Below are 7,563 nucleotides of genomic sequence, written 5' to 3'. Positions count from 1 at the left end.
AGCGCCCCCCGCTGGCTGGGCAGGGCAGTGACAATGCCATGCCAGGAGGGATGATCTTGCTGATAAAACATGGGGCTGGAGGTGCAGAGCTCTGGGTTTTAGCCGTGAGCCCTTCCCCTGTTACTCACACACCCTGGACACACATATCCTTCCTCACCCACTTTTGTGACATTTATACGCTTCCTGCTCCGCAGTCACACACCCCCCTCCCCCGGCCCACACCCCTCAGCCCCTGGGGCTGGCCACCTTGCTGCCCCCTCCTCCTTCGCCACCAGGCCAAGCTGAAGACTTAGGGATGTCGCGTGCTCAGAGCTCTCAGGTGGGAGCCCTTGTGCTCTGGGTTGATTCACTGACGTGCTGGCCCAAGCCCGGGGCCTGCTGGCATCCCCCGGAGATGGTGGGATGTTCCTTCCCCCTGAGCTACGACACTGATTAAAGGAAGAAACGCTGGAGAAGGCCCCCATTGACCCCATCAGGAATTCCCCCCGCTCCCTTGGGCAAGGCCCTGTCTTGCTGAGCCCCAGAACAGAGCAGCCATTCACGGCTCCTGAATGGCTGCAGGAACACACCGGGTCCTTGGCAAAGCCTGCAGAGCCAGGGCCGTTTGGCTGGAGGTGGACGGTGGAGAATGGGCCATTGTCATGGGGTGATTTGTATGCAGCTGCTGTGCTGCGTAGGGCTGGCTGGCTGTGGGGTGGACAGGGGTGCACATTCATCACAGTATGGGGAACACACCTCAGTCATGCGAGCCAGGAGGGAAGCAGGCTGGCTGCTTTGGGGTGTGGGGGAGGCCGGTGCTGAGCTGGGGCCTCTCCCGAGTCCCAGGGGTGGTGCCAGAGGCAGGGGAGGGGAGGGATGGGGGAGTGTGTCACCAGCAGGGATGGGGAAGGCTGCATGGGGCTGGGTCTAGGCAAGCACCAACTCCTTCCCTCCATGCACCTGCCTCTTCCCCTCCAGCAGCCTACCAGGCCTTGGCTGTGATCACTGGCGCCTGCTCCTGCTACTCACTCCCTGCAGCATCCAGGGTCCTCTGAACCTGTGTCCTGGTGCCACTCTCCTGCTCCACGTCCCGGTCTCCCTGGCTGTTCCCGTCGGGGCGTGAAGGGCAGCGGCTGCGGCAGAGCAAGAAACACGAGGCCCATTGTGAGCTGCCGGAGCTGCCGGCGTTACTCAACGCAAGGGCACGTTCCACATGGTGCAAGTGAGGCCCGTGACCGTCCTGGGGCGCAGGTGACGAGCGTGGACAGAACAGCATGAGTGGCAATTTCCAGGAAAGCCAGACACCAGCTTTCACCACCCTGGGAGGATGCCGGGTGGCTGCACACAGCTGGGGGAGCTCACCGCAGTCAGAGCAGCGGATGGGGGCTGCCTTGGGTTCTGAAGACCCACTGAGTCACTCCCAACTCAGGAGTAACTGGGACACCTGGACACCTCCCCACCCCCTCATTTGGTGGTTCCACTGTTGGCTTCTCGCAAGATCCCTGGAGTTTTTCAAACCCTCGTCCCACCAACCCCGGCCAGCCCTGGTGTCTGGCTCGGGGGACATCCTGTCTCTCGCGATGTCAGTGGTGCTGAGCTCTCATGGGGCAGGCTGCCGTACAATGGGGTGTAACCCCTCTGCCCGGGGTGGGGGGGGGATCAGCAACCACAGGGGCCGGGTACCTCGTAACAATACAGAACAGAACCAGCTGGAGCCCCTACCCCGTAATCTGGGAAAACTCAATACCACCTTGGGCGCCTCTCAGGGTGTGCCCCACTTGCAAGCAGAGCCTGCCTAAGAAGCGAGGGGAAGGGGACCCAGCGCCCTTTGGGAGAACACCAGAGCCACATTCAAAAGCAGGCAGCCGTAAGCAACCCCGACCCCACAGCGCGCAGGGCAGTGCCCTGGGCCTCAGCTTCTCACCGTGCGGTGGGACGGTCGGAGGGATGATTGTCCCTTTACCACCCCTGTCTGCTGCCCCCACTCACAGTGGCCTGGCCTTGGCCAGGAAGACCCAGAGTTCAGAGGGGCGCTTGCAGGGGGCACCTCCCACCCCAGGGGCCACCGGGCGGTGCCCCCTCCCACCGGCACCGGCAGCAGCTTCACTAAGCCCTGCCACGGCCCAGCTGCAGCGCGGGAGTGCGGCCGAGGCCTGGCGCACAGAGCTGCTCATCGCCCGAGGAACGACGGCTCTGAACCCTGGAGAGGGAGAGGACAAAGAGGGTCGAAGGCACTGGAGGCAGAAACCTCCCCCCAGGCAGAAATACCAACCCCCTCACCCCTCTTCTGTGCACTGGTATCCTCCCTACCCCCGCTTGGCAAGTGAGGCTCAGCTGAGGGCCACTGGCCCCCGAACCATGGACCCCTGTGCTGCCCCTTCCCCCGAGGCCCTGCCCCCACATCACCCCTCCCCCCAAGGTTCCCCTCACCCCTTCTCCCTGAGTCCCTGTGCTGCCCCTTCCCCCCAAGGCCCTCCCCCCCATCACCCCTCCCCCCAAGCTGCCCCTTCCCTTGCCCCGAAGGCCCCATCCCACCCCTCCCACGGAGGCCTGCCCTGCCACCTTCTCCCTGAGCCCCCACACCACCAATTCTCTGTCCTCCCACGCCCTCTTCTCCCCCAGACCCCCCCTCACCCTTACAGCTAGTAAAAAGAGCAGAGTCATTTTGGAAAGCGATGGGGCCATGCTGGCCCCCTGGCTGAGGGTGACCCCCCTCACTCAGGCAGGCTGGGCACAGCGCTGCTGCCCTTCCCGCCTACAGTCAGGATAACAACGCTCCGCTCGCCCTGCACTCCGTGCTCGGTGATTTGTGACCCACGCCAGCCCAAAGTGGTCTCTTTGGTGAAGCAGCTGCACCATGCTGTGCGCCTCGGCAGCGTGGGGGTGTCTATGCAAACGCAGCCTGTCCCCCAAGCCCCTCCCTCCGGCCAGTGCGTCACTAGATGGCAGGGAGACTTCCAGGGGCACCCTGCTGGCCAGGTTTGGGGGCCATGCTCCCAGGCTGCCGCAGGACGCAGGGACGGTTCACCGCAGGAGCCTAAGGGACTGAGACCGGCCCTGGAGAGACGGGGGAGCCGCTGGCAGGGGCCAGTGCCAACCGTGGGGGTTCTGTGCATTGACGTTTGCTGCCCTGGGGTTTCCTGTGACGCTCAGGCTCAGACTGGCTGAAACGCGGGTCAGTCACCAGGCCCATGGTCTCTAGCCCAGCTCACAGCTGGCTATGACCTTCCCAGCCCTGGCCCAAGGCCGGAGTCGTTATGGCTCAGCCGGGGCAGCCCCCGGCTCAGGGTGTGGGGGACACTGTGCTCATCCCAAGTCACCTCCCAGAGCCTCCGGCATTTCCCACCGGCCGGGAAAGCTGCAGGAATCATCGGGCGCTCGGGAGTAAAGCACCTGCCCCTGCCAGCTCCACTGGGGAGCAAGGGAACAGCCTTCAGTCAGGCCCAGCGTGAGCCAGTGCTCCGGGAAGGCCTGGCGTCCCTCAGCCCCGCACCAGCATCTGGGGCCAGCCCAGCAGGGCCCTGAGCGGGAAGGGGGCCCAGGCAGCTGGGGGGCTGGCTCTGAGCTCAGCTGGGCTGTGGGGATAGGATTCATCGCTGGGGGAAGCCAAGCTCCCTCCCAAAGATCCCCATGCTCCAGGCTCACGCCAGCAACTGCTGCTGGCGGCTCATGCGTGGAGCCAGCGGGCAGGTGGCTCGTGGCAGGGGAGAACGGCCGGGGCCAGTTAGCAGCAGCACTAAGGACCCTGCACCAGAACCCACCCAGCAGCTGCCAGCCATTTCCACGCGCTGCTGCCTCAAGCTAGCACCAGCGCCCCGAGCCCCGGAGCCAGCCTCACTCCCGAGGCGGAAAGGGCTGGGTGGAGCAGCTCGTGCTCATCCAGCGGCCAGGATGGCGCCGGCATTACCTGCGGGAAGCCCTGGGGCCTGCCAGTGCAGGGCGGCTGCAGGGACCCCACAGAGGCTCTGGGGTTCCAGTCAGGGTGCTGGGAATGGCCAGGTCTCCTCATGGACGATAGGAGCTTTCTGAGCTTGCTTTGCTCCCAGGCTGGGTGAGATGCCAATTCCATCGCCCAGAAGTTGCTGAGAGCGAACGGGCTTTGCAACGTAGGCCAGGCCCAGCGTCGTGGGGACTGAGCAGAGTGCGGGTGCAGGTCTCAGCAGGTAAGTGGTTTGGCTACAGCCAGCCCCAGCATTCCCTGCCACAGACGCCCACTGACGTCCAAGGGGCATTGCTGGGCTGAGTCTGCAGAGGGACTCCAACAGAAACAAAAGAGCAAAGTCCTGCGTCTGGTAACCTTGTGGCCCTTGCCTTCCCACCAAAGACCTCAAAGCATCATACACACACCCCTGAATTAATAGCTTAGCCTTATTGTACAGAGGGGGAAACTGAGGCACGGGGGCAGTGACTCACTCGGGGTCAGACAGTGAGTCAGTGACAGGAATAGAACATGGGAGCCCGATGCCCCAGTGCCCTGGGCTGTGAGTGAGGAGTCTGTGAGGGGTCTGTGGTGCCAGGCAGAGACTCCAACTGGCAGCTAGATGGCAGCAAATGACTGGGAAAGTGGCACAGGAAACTTGCTGCCCTCTTCGCTGGGCCCAGCTGGGCCCCAGGCTGTGCCCTGAGGGTCAGAGGAGAGACTTGCCAGCATCCCCCATATGGGGCAGAGTCCCCCCACTCTCAGGAAAGAGCTCTGCGAAAAGTGGCGAGGAAGCACTGGGCGGGGGATGGCACCGTGCTCCGGAGCAAGAGACGGGCAGCCCCAACGACTGGGCACAGACGCTCCATCCCGGGGCACTGAGCCCCTGACAGATGTCTGCGGGCAGCCTCTCCTTACCCCTGGGCAGCACTTGTCTGGCGCACCCCGCCCATCACGCCTCCATGAACCAGACTGAACTGACGTTGTGACTATGACTGTTGGTATCACAGCAGCACCTCTGAGCCCAGCCCTGGGCCCCAGTGTGCTAGGCACTGCTAAGCAATCGGACCTCCCAGCTGACGCCGGAGCAGGAGGCAGCCTGCCAGACCAGGATAGCAGGTGACTACCGACCAGGCTGGAGATGTGTCTGTGTGACGATGTGACGCAGCAGGGAGGGGGGAGTGTTGACCTGGGAATGTGCCCTGGGGACGGGAGACCTGAGAGCCTGTCACCTGAGCCAGGAGGGGTAGGGGGAGGTAACACCTCTGCCCGGGAATGTGAACAGAGGCTGCAGGAGAGAGCCTGCTGGGGGGGTTTAGTTTTCAGTTTGGGGCTGGGTGGAGGAACACAGGGAACCCCAGGGCTGGGGTCTAAGCTCCCTGCTCCCCCAGAAGGACTTGACTGAGGGGTCCTGGTTGTACCCACAAGCTCTGTTTTGGACTGTGTTCCTGTTGTCCAATAAACCTTCTGTTTTACTGGCTGGCTGAGAGTCTCAGTGAATCCCAGGAAGAGGGGTGCAGGGCCTGGACTCCCCCACACTCCGTGACAGTCTGTAACTAGATTAAATCTCCTGATGAGCCCGCGAAAGGTCACTTTTATCTCCATTGTATAGATAGAGAAACTGAGTCACAGAGTGGTGAAGGGACTTGCCCAGGGTCACACAATGAGTCACAGCTGGGCACAGAACCCAGGAGTCCTCACTCCAGATCTACAACCACCTCAGCCCCCTCTCACTAAGAGAAGTAAATGGAGCAGAAATTGGAAGTCTGTGCAGACCTGCTGGGAATGTGGCCATGGGGCTGGGCCATGCCAGAGTGGTGACGCCTGCCCCCGCTGTTACATTTGCAGGCGAGGTCGCGGAGAGAGGCACAGCGTGGAATAACTTACAGGGTAATTGCTGCCTTGAACAGGAGCCAGCGTGGACTTCACCACTGACTCAGATTTCACCTGCTTCACTTGCTCACTAATTCCGGGTAAAAGAAAAAACTCCATTGATTTGTTCACCGAGCCTTGACATCGTTAGACCCCTTAATTGCCTCTATCACTGTGCTGTGCATTGCTTAGGAATTAATTCCACTCCAGTGAGGTGCCCGGTGGTCAGAAAACATTCCAGATGATTAACCCTGGAATCGTCTTCTTGGAATCCTTGCTTACACACTGGACTACAGGGGGGCTGTGCCAGGATCCTGGTTATTTCAGTGGCTACTTGAAATAGACCCAACCCAAACCTGACTGTTTAGCTAGACTCTACTTCTCACTAGACTCACAAGCCCACAGGTCCACGGGCAAGGCGGAAGGAGATGCGGACTGATTCTTTCCATCTGGAGCAGGCAGCCAGGGACAGGGACAGGCTGGTGAGAGTTGGAGGCAGAAGCTAAAGAGAGAACAGAGCAGCAAAGGTGTAATACTGCTTCCCTTATCCCCATGAAGTTCATAGAATCATAGAGTATCAGGGTTGGAAGGGACCTCAGGAGGTCATTTAGTCCAACCCCCTGCTCAAAGCAGGACTAATCCCCAATTTTTGCCCCAGATCCCTAAATGGCCCCCTCAAGGATTGAACTCACAACCCTGGGTTTAGCAAGCCAATGCTCAAACCACTGAGCTATCCCTCCCTCCCCTCAAATTCAGAGGATTTGCCCGAACAGGGACTTGAACCCTGGACCCTCAGATTAAAAGTCTGATGCTCTGCCGACTGAGCTATCCGGGCTCCTTTAAAAACCTCTAATGAAATAGGTTCCACCACCTCCCTAGGTAACCCATTCCAGAGCTTCACCACCCTCCTAGTGAAAAAGATTTTCCTAATATCCAACCTAAACCTCCCCCACTGCAACTTGAGACCATTACTCCTCGTTCTGTCATCTGCTACCACTGAGAACAGTCTAGATCCACCCTCTTTGGAACCCCCTTTCAGGTAGTTGAAAGCAGCTATCAAATGCCCCCTCATTCTTCTCTTCCGCAGACTAAACAATCCCAGTTCCCTCAGCCTCTCCTCATAAGTCATGTGTTCCAGTCCCCAAATCATTTTTGTTGCCCTCCGCTGGACTCTTTCCAATTTTTCCACATCCTTCTTGTAGTGTGGGGCCCAAAACTGGACACAGTACTCCAGATGAGGCCTCACCAATGTCGAATACAGGGCAACTATCACGTCCCTCGATCTGCTGGCAATGCCCCTACTTATACATCCCAAAATGCCATTGGCCTTCTTGGCAACAAGGGCACACTGTTGACTCGTATCCAGCTTCTCGTCCATTGTAACCCCTAGGTCCTTTTCTGAAGAACTGCTGCCTAGCCACTCGGTCCCTAGTCCGTAGCGGTGCATGGGATTCTTCCGTCCGAAGTGCAAGACTCTGCACTTGACCTTGTTGCACCTCATCAGATTTCTTTTGGCCCAATCCTCTAATTTGTCTAGGGCCCTCTATATCCTATCCCTACCCTCCAGCGTATCTACCACTCCTCCCAGTTTAGTGTCATCTGCAAACTTGCTGAAGGTGCAATCCACACCATCCTCCAGATCAGTAATGAAGATATTTAACAAAACCGGCCCCAGGACCAACCCTTGGGGCACTCCGCTTGATACCAGCTGCCAACTAGACATGGAGCCATTGATCACTACCTGTTGAACCCGATGATCTAGCCAACTTTCTTTCCACCTTATTCAGTGTTAG

The 7,563-nt window shown here is 59.7% G+C and overlaps 1 non-coding gene across 1 annotated transcript; it reads right to left on the bottom strand.

Annotated features, from left to right (window-relative positions):
- Nucleotides 1–6,532: 6,532 nt before the first annotated feature.
- On the bottom strand, nt 6,533–6,605 carry TRNAK-UUU (transfer RNA lysine (anticodon UUU)). The gene has a single exon. It is a non-coding gene; the product is annotated as a tRNA-Lys (tRNA).
- Nucleotides 6,606–7,563: the final 958 nt, after the last annotated feature.

This window comes from Natator depressus, chromosome 27, assembly GCF_965152275.1.
Source record: "Natator depressus isolate rNatDep1 chromosome 27, rNatDep2.hap1, whole genome shotgun sequence".
In the NCBI taxonomy this organism is placed as follows: domain Eukaryota; kingdom Metazoa; phylum Chordata; order Testudines; family Cheloniidae; genus Natator; species Natator depressus.
This window is presented reverse-complemented; position numbering and strand designations above follow the sequence as displayed.